The 13,935-nt window shown below is 34.1% G+C and overlaps 1 long non-coding RNA gene across 1 annotated transcript in view; it reads left to right on the plus strand.

Moving 5' to 3' along the window:
- LOC119508754 overlaps positions 1–13,935 on the plus strand; it is a 154,530-nt gene that overhangs the window by 121,543 nt on the left and 19,052 nt on the right. The gene's annotated exons all lie outside the window — the stretch shown is intronic.

Below are 13,935 nucleotides of genomic sequence, written 5' to 3' on the forward strand. Positions count from 1 at the left end.
GATATTTTGAGACTTTGCTAGATAAATCTAAAATAGTTTCATGAAACCTAAAGACTAAAAAGAGTCAAAATATGTTATTTATGATGTTTAATAATGTGAACTTCCACCCCACACACTAGGTGTCAGAACATAGCAAAAGAATATTTTGTATCTCCTAGTTAAGTGGCCAATATTATGTCAAGGTTTTCCAGATGGTTGGATGCTTTGAAAACAGAATTTAAAAGTCACTTATTTGTTTTTGATATTTTAAGTTTTGCTTGTTAATTTTACATTTTGTTTTAGCAGTCTTTTCCTCACAATAGGCTTAACGGTGTGTATATTACTGCAAACCATGACTGGTGACTACACATTTCTCATATTTTTCATGGTATGGCTTTATATCTACAACAATGTATTTCTTTACTTTTATTAGTTTTAGAAAATTGTGAATATTATGGTAAATTTAGTACAGACAATTCATTTGGCTACTTGGGATCATACTACCTAACCTCATGAATTATTTTTAAAAGAAATTGAACATAAACATAGGGAAAGAAGGTGAACTATCAACATATGTTTCAATACAACAGTCAGTAATAATGGCTGTAAGCTAAAAAGGATCAAATAAGACAGTAATTTCAAAGACGGTATAATAAGATACTGTTAACAATTTTGGAGTTGGTGGCAAAATGATAGTGTGCAATGGAACGTGATGAACTGAAAGCTTTCCCCCATTGTGGGATATCTCCCACAGTGGAAGATATCCAAGTAGATTTATGATTTATAACATAGTAAAAAAATCACTTAAAATAATAATGCCCATGGGGCTACATATACTTAACCAAAATATGGTTTGACAGAATTTTCTGTAAGTGACTGGTCATTAGTTAGATACTTTCTGGATATTTAAACTTTGTTTAAATAGAATTGCTAAATTTAAAATTTAATTCAATAAGAATAATTGATTTTGACGTGTGTTTTTTCATGTTGATATTTTAAATTTTAGTTATATCATTGTAGTCTAAGTTTATTAAACCCAAATTTCATTTTTATCATTTATTGATAGGCTTTTCTCAGTACCATGAGAAAAAGAAATAGATTTTTTCAGAAACTTAAGCTCATTAGTCTAAGTCAGAAGCACTGATTATGACTCTGTAGTCATCTGCTCTCTCCTTTTGGATACAATATTACATCCTTCCTTTTATATCCATATTTTGTAAATTTATTTATACCATTTTTATATTCTCAACAAATGAAATAGTTTGCACTCCCATGCTATTTGAAATGCCATCCAAAAGTTTCAATTATTTAAAAAGTGATTAAAATTATATTTTATGTGTTTTAGAGCCCACCTAAATATTTTATACACACTGAGCTAGTTTCTGAGATTCTTCTTTTAATACCTTAGAAAATGTATCTATTGACTTCATGTGACTCACTTACTTTAACAGAAATATAAATTTTGCATATATTGGTTGAATATGTACTGTGATGTATTATAGAAATATAGAAAATATATATTTTAAATTTTTATATTCCTGGGACTTAATAGGAAGTTATTGTCTTACTAGGGAGGTCAGACAAAATGATAGAAGGCCAAGGGAAACTTCAAGGGAGAGGTGGGAGTTGACTTAACTCTTAAGGATATTTAGTGTGGGAGTTGTGAATCTTGGAGTGAATGTCAAGACTTTGGTGAGACTTTACTGATCAGAGATCATGTTTAAACACACATATAAGCTCTTAACTTCAAGAGTGATTTTGTTTTTACTTTATGAACTGGGAGCATTTATTTTCTTTGGACCATTATTGTCCTGAAACAGGCCCACTGCCACACCCCTGCACCAATCATAGAAGCCTGAGAGAAAGCACTGGAAGGGGCATCATCTCTATTCAAACCACTGAAAGTTAGAAGGTGATATGAGTCCCTAAAGAAAATCTGAATGCTATTACCAGAAATAGGGTAAATGGCTGTACACACCAAAACAACAAATGTTCCCTACAGTGGGTCTTGGAAAATAAATATGATTTGGGTAGATGGAGAGGAGAGAAAAGGGCGTCTCAGCACTTCACATCTGAGCAAAAATGAGAAGGTGAGACCAAGTGTGGGTGAGCTGAGGATGCTGAGAGGCAAACCCTGGACCTTCCCCTAACATATCTGGGACAGAGGGAACAGATGTGTTTTGTGGGATCCTAGAGAAAAGACCTGGGACCAACATGGTGTTGAGGATGGGGGCATTCATAGAGGCTGACTTCATGGAAGGACTTTCTGGCAATTAGAATTGTGCCCAGTGAAACACACTGCCTTGGACAGGAGTGGATTTCTCATCACTAGAAGTGTGCAAGCAAGGGCTGATGTTTCTTGTCAGGGTGGCTGTAAGAGAAGTCTCTGAGAAGCTTGTGATGGCCTTGGAGATGGCCTGTGGGCCACCAAATCTGAAATTCTACAGTCCAGGAATCAGCTCTTCCCCCAGCTCAACTAATTATATTGGCTCTTCCCAGTCTCAGAAGCATCTTCACACCTGCAGTTCTCATTTGGTTCTTTCATTTGTCCTGTGAGGAGAGCAGAGTGGGGGCAATTAGGGTTACAGTCGAATGCACAACTATTGGAGTAAGACTTGGGTTCAAACCCTAAACCTAAACAGAGCCACTTTTTTGTTTGTTTGTTTGTTTTTTACTGAAAATGGGGTTAATAATGCAAACTTCTGGGTTTGTTATTTGTTGTGAAGATTAAATAATGTGTGTAAAATTCTTAGAAGAGTCCTGGGCTCTCATTGGTTTAGGGTGGAAAAGGGTGAGTATGGTGAAATTGAGTTGAGCTGAAAAATAAGGGAGCTTCTTAAAAGGGGAGAAATTTTTTTGTCCCCTTGCTTCTAACAGAGTACTTAGCAGATATTGGATTCTGAACAAATTTAGATTGAATAATAAATTAATGAGTTAAATAAATGGATGAATGATTATAGAGATAAGTAGATTTTGAATAATAAATTAATGAGTTAAATAAATGGATGAATGATTATAGAGATAAGTAGATATCACCATTCAAGTCTTATGGAAATCAAGTTCATATTAGCTAGGCTATATGAATCTAGATTCATGTTTTTTAGTACTGCAGTATAGAGTCTTTCTCTATGTTGGATAAAGAAAAGTTGTTTATTTTGGGATTTTTAATTGGATTCTAAATTCTAACAGTTTCCCTCTATAAGTTTCATCTGTGTGGAATGCAGTGCTTATCTGATAAGATAAATAAAAACCTAGGACATCGATGCAGGATACCAGTTATTTAACTTACAGCAATAGTTCTGACTCTTTCAATGTAAATATTTGGATATCTAATACTCCTTTTTCCATTTCTTGCTGTTGTTAAAACCCTGCCCTTATATTTGACCTCAAAGTATATCCTAAAGTAAGTTAATCACTGCTCAATCTGTAACTGCACTGAAATTGCTCCCTTCTGCACACTGCTTTGGGACTGGCATCTTCCCTAGTACAAAAGAGGTATTTCCTTGATTGGGAGGGAAGGTTCATGATTCAGACTTATGAAAAAGGTTTTGTTAAAAGATGGTGGGGATGGTGGCACAACATAGTGAATTTGATTAACACCACTGAATTGTGTAATTGAAAGTAGATAAAATGGGAAATTTAGGCTATATATCTGTTACTAGCATAAACATTAAACAAACAAACAAACAAACAAACAAACAAAAAAAACCCCATAGGTTTTGGTTTGCTAAAGCTGCCAGAATGCAATATACCAGAAATAGATTGGCTTTTACAATGGAGGTTTATTAGTTCACAAACTGGGCCATGAAAATGTCCCAATTAAGGTTTTAAGAGTAAGATACCTTCTCTGAAGGAAGGCCAGTGTCATCTAGGTTTCCTCTGTCACTTGGGAAGGGACATGGCCAGAGTCTGCTGGTCCTCTCCCAGGTTTAGCTTCTGATTTCCATGGCTTTCTCCAAAATGTCTCTGGGCTTCTATCTTCACTTCTCTCTTAGCTTCTCCCAGGACAAACTCTAGATTATATATCTTAGCTTCTCTGAGCTCTCTCCAAAATGTCTCTGCCTTCTATCCTCTCATAGAGGATTCCAGCAAGAGGATTAAGACCCACCTTGAATGGGTGGGGTCACATATCCATGGAAACAGCCTAATAAAAAGGTCCCACCCCCAATAGGCCTGCCCCCACAAGATTGGATTAAAGGAACTTTTCTGAGGTACATAACAGATCCAAACCAACACAATCCACCCTCTGGACCCCAAAAGACATATTCCTTCCATATGTAAAATACATTCATTCCATCACAATAATATAACTGTACAACAAAGAGCTAACTCTAATGTAAACTATGATCTATAGTTAATAGTATAATTATGAAAATATTGTTTCATCAGTTGGAAAAAATCCACCACACAAGTGGAAAATGTTAAAAAAAAAAGATTTCAGGAACTGCATTCCTTATGTGGTTACATTGAGTTAGGACTGGGCTATCTATATTTATTATGACTTACATTCCTTCCTTCACCTCTTTTAGCATGTTCCTCCATCACCCCATTTCATATTCCTCTGGCCACAGTGATTCTTCAAGAATGAGCATCATACTCATCCAGCCCAATCATAAGGAATCTTATGATTGCTATTGCCAAAGCTTTAGGAAAAAACAGCTCTCTCTACCAATTGCCCTTAGAGTTGGGAAAAGAGAATTGTTAGTGCTATAGCAACTATGCCCTATGAGGGATGATATTGGGTATTGGATTCAAATTACAGGGAGGTAAAATCAGAGAAAGAGAATGAGAGGACCAGGGGCTTGTGAAATAAGCTTCAGCAAGCTTATCTGAAGTCAATCCTATCCTTGGTCTATTCAGTTTGGTGGATTAATAAATCTCCTATATGTTTAAGCCACATTTCTCTCAGTTGTTATGCCAGTTTAAATGTATTATGTCGCCCCAAATGCCATTATCTTTGATGTAATCTTTTGTGGGCAGACCTGTTAGTGTTACTTAGATTGTAATTCTTTGAGTGTTTCCATGGAGATGCGCTCCACCCAACTGTGGGTGATGACTCTGATTGGATAATTTCCATGGAGGTGTTGGCCCACCCATTTAGGGTGGGTCTGAATTAAATTACTGGAGCACTATATAAGAGCTCAGACAGAATGAGCAGTTTGCCACAGCCAAGAGGGACACTTTGAAGAAAGCACAGGAGCTGCAGATGAGACAGAGTTTGGAGACAGCCACTGAAAGTAGACTCTTGCTCCAGAGAAGCTGAGGGAGGACAAATACCCCAAGTACAACTAAGAGTGACATTTTTGAGGAACTGTAGCCTAGAGAGGAATGTCCTGGGAGAAAGCCATTTTGAAACCAGAACTGGAGCAGATACCAACCACGTGCCTTCCCAGCTAACAGAGGTTTTTCAGACACCACTGGCCATCCTCCAGTGAAGGTACCCGATTGCTGATGTGTTACCTTGGACACTTTATGGCCTTAAAACTGTAACTGTGTAACCAAATAAACCCTTTTATAAAAGCCAATCCATTTCTGGTGTTTTGCATTCTGGCAGCATTAGCAAACTAGAACACTTGTAAAATGTTCGGACCTGAATGATTCAATAGTCAATGTGGAAGTCCTACCTAAACCAAGAGTATCTGGCTACTAACTCCACACTTTGTCCACTATCCCCCACTGCCAGTTTTAGTCTCATTGTTGCTGATACTCTATATCTGGCCCCAATTTGTTTTTCCCCACTCTGGATCTTACTTTCCTTGTTTGTGCTCTTTCCCCCACCCCAATACTGAAAATTCCTTCCCCTTCTTTTCTATGCATATTTTGTTCTGTTTTGTTTTGTTTTTCAAACAGTTTGCTTAGTTTTTTACTTAAACTTTTTTTCCTGGAAACTTGAAAATTTCAATGCTTTTGTTTCAATAAATATGCTTCTTGAGATGATCCACTATCATGCTCTCTGGTACCCCTCTGCTTCCAGACTCTTGCCTGCCTTCCTAGGATTTTCCATTACCCTGTTCAAATTTTGACTTCTGTGGGTTGCTCTTTTCTACCTATTTGTTTCCAAACATTTGCTTCAGTGTCAGATCAAGTAGACTTCCTGTATGGTAGTCTAATATGTCAGTTTGAGCACCATTCCCAAAATATTCCATTTACCCTCAGCTTTATGATAGTGTTCTGGCCTCAACTCCAATTGCAGTTGTAATCACTATAAAAGTCCTGCTACTTTCTTTCTCTGATTTTACGTTCCATTAACTTGATTCCAATATTCAATATCATCCCTCATGGGTCCTCTGTTGCTGACTTAGTGCTATTCAAAATATTGAACTCAAATTTGATCTGCTTTAAATCAACAGTCTAATTGGCTATAGTTTATACTACAGCCAGAGAAAATAGCATTGAATTGTCTGTTGAGCTTCCAGGTGTCAAGGTGGTCAATTAGGACAATAAGCCAAACTGGAACTAACAATAAAACCTTTCTTCATTTTCTGTCCAGTGTAAGCCAGAGGCCAGAAAGAGAGGCACTGGCTCCTTAGTGCTCCCATTTTCCCCACAGGCGGGGATCAGGTGAAGGCAGTGCAAATGGGGGGAGTCATCTCACTGCGAAGGGGCCTCAAACAAGAGCTACTGCCTTTTTATGGATGGAGGGGGATAGGAGGAGTGGAGAAGGGGAGGGGGGAGGAATAGGAATGGAAAGTATTGAGTCAGGGTGGAGAGTCCCCCCGCGAAGAAGCCTCTGAATGGAGGCACCTGGGCTAGGAATGAAGCTATACTCAGGAGCAGGGCTGGCCGAGGTCTGCTGGAGGTCTTGACTGCACCAACCTCCAGAAAACTGCAATGCACTGACTGTGCATGAAGTCTGGTCTGGAGAGGGCAGTTTCTCCCATGAGGCCTGCCAGGCAAAGCTTTGTAATTGCCTAAAGTTGGGCTTGAGATTTAATATGTAGGACTTGGGCTTGGAACCCGACTCCTGGTTGTCCATTAGCTAACCCTTAATTGAACATCCAGATTGGAGAACTGGCTTTTATCAACTATTATTTCAAGAAAGTTTGTTTGAAAACCTGGCATTTATCAACTATTATTTCAAGACTGTTGAAAACCATCCATTTCCCAAGAAACTTGCGTATGTATTTTAGATTAAGCAAGACTACCAAAGCTGTATTTTAAGGGTTAATTAATATTTGCCCCTGGCACTAAAGTTGTTATTAATTGTATGAACAATTGTTACTGATTGGCACTACAATCTGAAAAACAAAACAAAACAAACTATTGTAAAGCTTTCCTTACATTTGACTATATGGATGTTAGTGAAGTTAGAATCTGCTACACCCTAAAGCTCAGTGATACCCTGTAAAACACATTAGACAATTTCAGAAATGCTAATAGATTGTTTTAAATCTAAAGGAGAATGTGATTTCCATATAAGAACAGTAATAATTTTGTAAACATCCACTTTGGATTTTCATTTTGGCTTCCAAAAAAGCTCAGAGTTAAATCTGGAAGTTTATTCTAATAAAAACACCTTGTTTTATATGAGTACTTTTATTCACTATGAAACTGGCCTTCCAGTTATGAATTTTCCCTTGTGGTTGTTATCTACTAATCATGCTTCAATATTTTATTTTATATATATATATATATATATATATATAATCTTTGAATGCTATCTCAAATATTATGTAGAATGAGGTAATATAATTAAAAAATAAATTTTTTAACATTAGAATAAATTATAATTCATAGGATTTTATTAACACAGTCTTTATCATGGAAAGAAATTAATTTTTTAGAAGCCAATGCCTGGAAGGCTATACAAGGATTTTTCTGAAAGAATATATTAAATCCTTTGAAGGTTTTACTTACAAGTAATGAGTGTTATAAAGTTCATTATATAGGTTGTATAATCAGGCCTTTTAAAATACTAGTGCAGTAAATATTTTAAAAAATAAATGCAATCACTTCTGGTTCATATCTTCCCCTGCCTTGAAACAAGTGCTCTGAACAGGTTTACTATATTCCTAAGTATGACTTTTATTGAAACTTAGAGCCACATTTTTTTTCCTTATGAACCAAACTCATTTGTGAAATTATTTTTTGGGGGAAAATGAATGTATCTTGAATTGCAAAACAAAGAAACAAACAAACTAGTGCAAAGAGAATGCAATGGGTCTATAAAATTAATTTTCTATAGTAATCACTGGAAATATAAATCCCATAATATCTGATCTCTATCCATTAATCTCTTTTAATATTAAAAGCATAAGACAATTATTTTTAATAAATAAATATATCTAATACATAATGGGTGAGTTCAATATTTAAAAACCGTGGGACAAATAAAATTTTAAAAATTCATTGTTTTAATTATTCATTGTGAATCTTTGAAAATAGTCATTTATTAATAGTAAAAATAGAGAATTAGATCCATGGTTATTGTACAGACTCAGCCCTCAAATAAACTAACTTTCCTGATGTGAATATGTAAATGGTAGCCAGCCCTCTATTTAAGGCAAAGAACAGAGTGTGCATTTCATTTGGTCACTCCAAGGTGTCATTATACTTTTAGGAATGGAAGGTATTACTTTGTAAGTACTAATAATTGCCAACCTCAGATTATTTGAAAGCTTGAAATTTAAATGCATATTATAAGATCCTGGCAAGTTTTCTTAAAAAACCTCATTTTCTATTATGCCTATATATTCTTATTTAATATGCAATGTAGAATGATATCAGTAAGAGTAATACAATGGCAATAATAAGTATTATCTATTATTGCTTGTCTACCTCTTAAAAATTATCTAATCCTCACAAATCAAAAAGTTGGTATTATTACAAATAAAGGAAGTGATATGCCAAGAAGTATATGCATTTCAGAAAGTTGCGAAGCTAGTAGGTTGAGCAATGGGCTGCCTTGTATCTATGTTACTCTAATTCATTTCTTTTACACTATATCAAACATGAATTTGTGCACTGTAAATAGTGGATATGTTATATTTTTTCAGAAATCATAAAACCTGCAGTTACTTGCTGGAGATATTTTCCAAATATGAAAAAAATTCATCAAACATCAAAACAGTAAAGATTCTGAAGTTTACATAAAATAATTGTGTGTAAACAAAAACCAAGTCAATTTTATCTAAATTAAATCTGGTCCTTAAGAACCTTGAATTAGCATTAATAGAAATGTTTAAATGAATATTGAAGGGAAAAAAACAAGGAAACTGCAAGACCTTAGAGGAGCCATACAAGTAATAAAAATTAAATTATTGAATTTGAGTAAAGCATAGTAATTGTTGAAGAGTAAAACACTGCATGATTACTTTAATAGATACAAAAAATGAATGTGTTAAAATTTGACAGAAAATCATGCTAAAAGTCTCAGTGAATTAGGCAAAGAAGGAAACTTCCTTAACCAATTCAAACATATTTATTAAATTTATGTATGGGGGAAGTGCTGGGTTTTATATATGGTACTAGAATTTTTTTTAAAAATCCGTGGAACTGCACAACACAAACAGTGAACCCTATGTTAAATCATGTACTATAGTTAATAGTACAATTATAAAAATATATTTTTATCAATTGTAACAAATGCATCCCTCCAAAGTAATGTGTTACTAATAGATATATGAGAATCCTGTATTTTATGTATGATCTGTAAACCCACAATTTCTCTATTAATTTATATTACTTTTTCATATATTTGTGAAAGGTATATGTTAGAAGCATTTTTTTTGTTCTTTTTAAAACCAGGGACTGAGGGTCAATAAAAGGATTCTGCCATCACTAATTTTATTTAGCATCTACATGTGGTCCTAGCCAGCACAATATAAGGATAGAAGTTAGACACTCAAGAATTGAAAAAGGAAATAAATTTATTATTATTATATAAATCTTTACATAGAAAAGTGAAAGAATCTACAAATTTTTATAAAAGATAGGACAATTTAGAAAGGTAACTGGATATGGTTAATGTACAAAAATCAATTGCATTTCACTACATCAACAAGTAGAAAAGATAATTGAAAAGAAGCAGCCATTTACAATAGTATTCAAATTCTCACAATCAGTATAACAAAAGATGAGTAAGATCTTTACAGAAGAAATCATTAAACATTGCTAAGTAAATTTAAGAGAAATTAAAAAAATGGAAAGATAGAAAGATTGAATTTCATAAAATTTTCTCATCTTTCTAAATTAAGCTATAGATTCAACAAAATTTCATTCATAATTCCAATTTGTATTTTATGGAATTTTAGCATATGCTAAAACTTTTATGAACGTGTTAAGGACCAAGAAAAGCAACAACAATTCTGAAGAATGCCCCTCCCCCAAATTAAAATGTTGGAGTATTATTTAAAAATCCTTCCCTAACCAACCAAGGATTAAAATATTTCTTTGTCAATACACAGTAGGATTTAAGATGTATAATTAATAAATGAGATAATGTTAAAATTAAGGTCTTTTGTTATTCAAAAAATGTGCTAATCAAGACAAGAAAGAGATGTTATTTTATACCTATTGATTTGTCACTGCATCATAAAGTTGAAAAGTCACAAAACCTGTGACTCAGCAGTTACCCAACTAGGTATATAACTAAGATGAATTTTTGCATCTGTAGCCTGGCAGATGTGTAACAGAACATTCATAAGGATACTACAGACAACAGCATAGTTAAAAAATGAGGAAAATATCCAAATGCCCTATAATAAGAGAGTAGATGAATGAACTGCCATCTTAAGACAATAGTGTAAATTAATGAATTACAGTAACAGTGCATGAATCTCAGAAGCATAAGGAATAAACATAAGTCCCAGAAAATTACACACTTAATGTTGCCTTTCTTACTTAATTAAAACATCTAAAATTAAATATGTAAATCAATTTACCTGCATTTACTTTTTAAGGGACTCATATAATTGAAATAAAAATATTTGAAAATAAAATAAAATAATGAGTAAAGCATTGAGGGTGATGGTTAATTTGACTGGAGTGAACAGCGGCATGGAATGAGGAGGATCATATGGTTAAATTGAAGTTATTGTCAAGTTGTTAGCCTCCGGAAGGGATGGTGGGTTCATGGAACCAACTGCTTTACTTTGAGGAAGGAAGGGAGGGAGGGAGGGAGATAAATGCATGTGATTGATGATGAATATATGTCATGTTCCTAAGATTATGACTATTCTGATTGCTTGATTATTCTAATTCTGTGTTAAAATTAGAAATCCACATATGTTCAAGTATGTATGAAATTTTGGTGAGTAATTGACACAGCTTGCAAAGAAGTGTTGAAATATCAGAATTTCCAAAGAAATAAGGAGTGCATTTCACTCATTTATTGAGTGAATATTTAAGGAGTATGTACAGTATAAGCCAAGAACCATACCAGGTACTAAGGAAGGAGTAGTGAATGTTCTAACATAGTTCTTACCGTCATGAAAATGTTCCCAAGTTTCCCATCCCTTTAAAAATGTATTATAATGAATTTATAGATTGCATTCATTATATTTCAGTGATATCCAGGTTATCCAAAGTGTTTTGGCAAGGAAATCTCCCTCTTTTGTGCTTAGTTGAATCCTCCACCTAACTTAGCACCATTTTTAATTCTCCTCATCAAAAATTTGAACCAATATTTTGAGCAATGTTATCTCTATTTTTGTAATAGAAGTTAATTTTTAAAATGTGATTTAGAAACAAATTAGAATCAAATTTTTGGTGTTCTGGTGGCATTTGAACTTGGGGACATTTTAATTAAAATTATTATTTGTGAGTAACTGATAAAATTCATAAGTGCTCTTCTCTAATGGAATATTACTTTTCACTTTGAAGTTGTTTATAATTTATAGTAAGTAAAAGTGGGTTTGCACAGTTGATTTTCATTTATATTTTACACATATTGATTGCCATTTACTTTACTTTTTTATATTTATATCCTAGACAGTTGAAAGAGACTGTTCTGTACCAAAAAAAAAAAAAAAAAAAAAAATCAAAACCCAGGTAAGTGGATCAATAACCCAGTTTCTTTCTTTTCCCAGGACTAATTTACAAAAATAATCAACATACTGTGGTTCAAGCTACTGCAGGAATTGTGACTGTCAAGTAGAACTAGAAAGTCTATTTTGTTTTCCTTGAACAAATTTAATAATTTTGCACTATTTTCAGGTACCGATGAGATATTTAGTTAAGCACATGAACAGATTCATTAATATGTCATGTAATTAAAAGATAAGTGTACTCATCACATTTACTTGATGCTGTTGACAACAGAATCTCTTTCATAGCACCCCTAAAATAAAATAATTAGCCAAGAATCCCCTTCCCTTTTAGTCTCCAAAACAGCTGTTTGATGACTGTTCAGCTTGGTTTCGAACATTTGACAATTTTTTTTCTCTCAGACATTTAACAGAAAACAGATGCTTCTTTTGCCTCTTGTTTAAGGCAGCTCTTTCATGAGGAAATAACAATGTTAATCTCAAAAGTCTTAAATGCTCTCAAAAGTCTGGGACTTTGATCCTTAGGTATTAGCATTTTGTTTACTTCATATTAGTTTCAAAATCACTTAGACTGACTAGCACAGGTCTTTTGATATGCTATTGGTAAGCTGTCACTTCTTTTTCTTTCATTGATTCCTATTTCTTTTAACAAGAAAATATTTTGGATGGAATGTTAATTCTGTAAAATGTGTGGAAAGGACATTTATATGTAGAGAGCTATCAAGAAGTTATTTAAATGAAGTTATTATTGTTATCAGTAGACTATCTTTAGGTCCCTATTTTTTATCATCTGGTTGATCTTATGTCTAATTTATTTAAAATTTTGTTTATATTCTCCCTCTCTCTAAAAATAGAACAATTGTTTATTGATTCCAGTGATGACTGCCTGTCTTACCTGTTGCATTGATAGTTGATTTATACCATGGTTTTATATTGCTGAATTTATATTTGATAATTAAATGAATAAGTGAGTTTGCGAGTGTGGCAGGACAATGTGTCTACATGTTAATCTGTATTGTTCTTAATAGTATAGAAGTATTTGTATAGTATATTAGTACAAAGTCTGTTCATCTCACTCTAAAAGGATGTTTTGTGTGGTGGAGACTGTACTTTTTTTCTTTATTAGAGAAATTGTTGGTTTATAGAACAATCAAGCATAAAGTATAGGATTCCCATATACCACCCTATTATTAACACCTTGCATTGGTGTAGAACATTTGTCACAATTGACGACAGCACATTTTCATAATTGTACTATTAACTATAGTCTGTAGTTTAACTTAGGGTTACCTTGTAGTGCATTTCCATGAATTTTTTTTTTTTTTTGATTTTTTATTCTGTTTCCATATATACAATCTAACATTTCCTATTTCAATCACATTCAGATATATATTTCAGTGCTGTTAATTATGTTGTGCTACCATCACAGGGAGACTGTATTTTAGCACAATAAAATAACCCTGTGACCCAGGCATTTGCTTTAAGAATACAAAATAATGACATGGTGATAAGCCAGGAAGAGGTAGATTTGCCCTGCCTGAGAAGATAACAAGGAGGTCACTTGAAAGTTGACAGTGACAGCAGTTTCTGTGAGTGGTGTAAGTTGGATCATCTGCACCCTGAGAAATAGGCCCTCTGATAGGAGGGCAGTGGATCCAGGGTGATGGAGCACCAGCAGTGGTTGCCTTTTGACAATGTTTCACATGGAGGGACAGATGCTGCCCCTTCGAATGGCTACACATGCTTGGAATAAAATCTCAGTGACTACCACTAATCGACTGGAGACTTAAGGCCTTTTCCCTATTTATCAGGTATCACATAAGCACCACACCATCAGTATAACCCTTAGGGAGCAAGAAGCATCACTTCCACCCCCTCCTCTCTACCCCTGCCATGATGGAGAAAAGCACTTTCGTATCCTCCGTGGGGGGCGAAGCTGAATCAGCATTCATTAACTTTAAAATCGATA

The sequence above is a fragment of the Choloepus didactylus genome, chromosome 14 (assembly GCF_015220235.1).
Source record: "Choloepus didactylus isolate mChoDid1 chromosome 14, mChoDid1.pri, whole genome shotgun sequence".
Classification (NCBI taxonomy): Eukaryota; Metazoa; Chordata; class Mammalia; order Pilosa; family Megalonychidae; genus Choloepus; species Choloepus didactylus.